Here is a 3126-nt window from a genome sequence, read left to right on the forward strand (position 1 = left end):
CAACTAGACTGAAGAACAAAAACGACAGCAACTTGTCTGTTCCCCTTCCCCCAATTCCCCAGCACTGTTCCCATTCCCCCAATTCCCCAATAAAAAATTTAAAGAAAAGAAAAAAAAGAAACGTATGCCTGTACCATTATACAAATTAAGCATTTCCAAACAGCTCCATTGTGTACAAACTGATATGTGCATCTACATCCTGCCAGAGAGGCCAAGAAAAATGAAAAACAGGGAAATTGGGTAGCATTTATCTTCTGACTGCACTTAAAAGATGCTAAAATAATTGGTGGAAAAATGAAAAGATTAGTTATTCAGTCAATATATTCAGGTATAAAGAGTCAAATAAATTTTTTCAGTAAGTTTTTTTCAGTGGTTACAAAACCATCAGTAAGTTTTATCGATTTAGTTGAAAATAAAATGGATCCCACTAACTGAATTACCTCTGAGGTACCTGGTCATGCCCATTAATTAGATACAAGCAGAGACTCTCAAGCAAATGGGCAAGGTGAAAGGGCCCTTTGCATTTAGCTGCCAGGATGAACCTGACATCCTCGGGTTTAGGGGAAGCCTTTTGGAGATGCATAACGGTAGGAACAAATAATTTGGCTAAGGTGGAGTTGAAAAGTGGGTTCAGTATAATAATCTGAAATGCACTCAGTTAATCCAGGATATTGTTCTTAGTTTTGTGCTTCAACCTCATGTGCATATTTTTTGGCTGTTATATAAGCATGACTTCCTGTAGAAATAGTTAACTGCAGTGGAAAATTTTAGCACTATTGGAATTAAATATTATGTATGTTCATTAATATGGTGTACTGCTGAAAAATGTAAAGTTGTTAAGCAGAAAGTTTAGGGAAGTTAAACCATTCTTTGGTACAGCTGTAGGCTTTTGAAAAGAGTTCCTGGAATTTTTATTTAACTCTTGTGTTGGTGTTTAAAAATTCATGATATATGTCTAGGTTTTAAATTCCTTAAAGGAAAGGTCTTTGCATATTCCCCTTTAAGCAGCTAGTATGATGTCTTGTACACTTCATGGGTGCACTTTTTAATTTAATCCTATTTAAACTAGTAGTTTTAAGGTAGGTCATTATCATTTACTGGCTGTGTGACCTTGAGCAAGTTACTTAGTTTCTCTGTGCTTCAATTTCTCACCTGTAAAATACAGATGATAATAATAGTACTTACCTCATAAAGTTATAGTAAGAATTAAATGAGATAATACATGTCAGGGTCTTAGAAGAGTGTCTGGCACAGATTACATATTATAATGTTAATAATGTTAGCTATTCTTATGATCACTTTTTTATTATCATTACCTTGTGGCTTATATTTCTAAAAATATTCTGTGTACATGGATTGGAATTTTTGCATCGACTTATTGTTTCAGATATGTTTTATTTATTTATTTTTTAAAGATTTTTATTGGGGAATTGGGGGAGGGGAACAGCGCTGGGGAATTGGGGGAAGGGGAACAGACATGTTGCTGTCCTTTTGTTCTTCAGTCTAGTTGTGGAGGACGTTGCTTCACTGGCCCAACTTGGCACCATCATTGCGCTCTTCCCCAGCAAGGCAGATCAGTCAGTCGCCGGCTTCTGGACGGCCACGCACTGCGGCTGCTGGCCGCTCACGCTGGCTGCTGGCTACACACGGTAGCCCATGGCAACCCACTGCAGCAAGGGCTGCAGCCTACAGCGTCCCTGGCGACTCACAGCAACCCAGCTCCAGGTTGAGCTGTTGTTCAGCATCTTAGCTGTAGAGGGCAGTGTCACTGGCCCTCATATATGGGATCCGAACCNTCTCTCTCTCTCTCTCTCTCTCTCTCTCTCTCTCTCTCTCTCTCTCTCTCTCTCTGTCTCTCTCTTTAATAATAAGTCATGAACTTTGGTATCCCAGATACAAGCAAAAAAAAAAAAGTTTATCTTGGCATTCTCTCTCGAATTTCTTCAAATCACAAATTACAAATTTCTTCAGATTACACATATATGAGTACAGGTCAACTGATGTTTTTAACTTCAGTGCTTTGAAATTTATCCTCATAAAATAAAATTTCAAATATGCATATACAAATATAATATCAATGGGAAAAATGTTCACAGTGATTATCTCTGCATGATATGATTAGGGACATTAAAACATTTTTTTTGACTTGGACCTTATTGTATTTCCCAAATTTTCTTACAGTGAAAATGTTTAATCAGAAAATAAAACAAGTATTCTCTTTGCAAATAATTTTCTCTTTTTTCTAGATGTAAAATTATGTTTTCAATTACATCTTATGGATTGTATATAGTGTATGCAAAAGTTCATTTCCTTGCCATATTTCGTGGAGAGACAGACCACATTTCATTCATCTTGGTAACCACCTCCACCAACTTTTCCACGGGATTTATCTATAGTCTTGCACACAGTAGGTGCTCAATCAATAGATATTGATTTAATTGTTCTATTGAAATTAATAATTTTAGGTAAGCTTAATCAAATATTTGTTTTTTTAAAACCTGGTCAGAGGTCATTTTTTCTAAAATATTATTTCTCAGGATTTAGCCCTTGTAGCAGAGGTGGCTAACCATCCTTCCACCAAAAAATTTGCACTCTCTTTTCATGATGTAGTGTGGTTGGGAAGAGACTGTCCTGCTCAAGGGCACCTCCCCACTTCCTACAGCTTTATAAGGACGTGTACCCAATTCTGCTCAATAGAATATGGACAAAAGTGCTGTATGTCACTCCCAGAAATGGTTAATGAAACTGCCTTTCCAATTGTCCTTGCTTTCTCTCCTTCCTCATCTGCCTGCTGGTGGAGCCTCCATCAGCGTGGAACCCCTTTAGGTGATCACTTCATGTGAATGAAAAATAAACTTCTATTGGATCAAGCTGCTGAGATTTGGGGGTTACCTGTTGTATTGGAACTTAGTGTTACTTTAGCTAATGCAGCAGCAAACAAGTCACTGATTCCTAGGAAATATTGAAAAATGTTTTACCATAATTGAAAGAAGAGCTGATACAAGAAACGTATGCCTGGGCCGGCCGAGTGGCACGATGGTTAAGGACTGGCTTGGGACACCAGAGGGCCCCGGTTCGGATCCCACATGTGAGGGCCAGTGACACTGCCCTCTACAGCTAAGATGC

The sequence above is a fragment of the Hipposideros armiger genome, unplaced genomic scaffold (genome assembly GCF_001890085.2).
Source record: "Hipposideros armiger isolate ML-2016 unplaced genomic scaffold, ASM189008v1 scaffold_42, whole genome shotgun sequence".
In the NCBI taxonomy this organism is placed as follows: domain Eukaryota; kingdom Metazoa; phylum Chordata; class Mammalia; order Chiroptera; family Hipposideridae; genus Hipposideros; species Hipposideros armiger.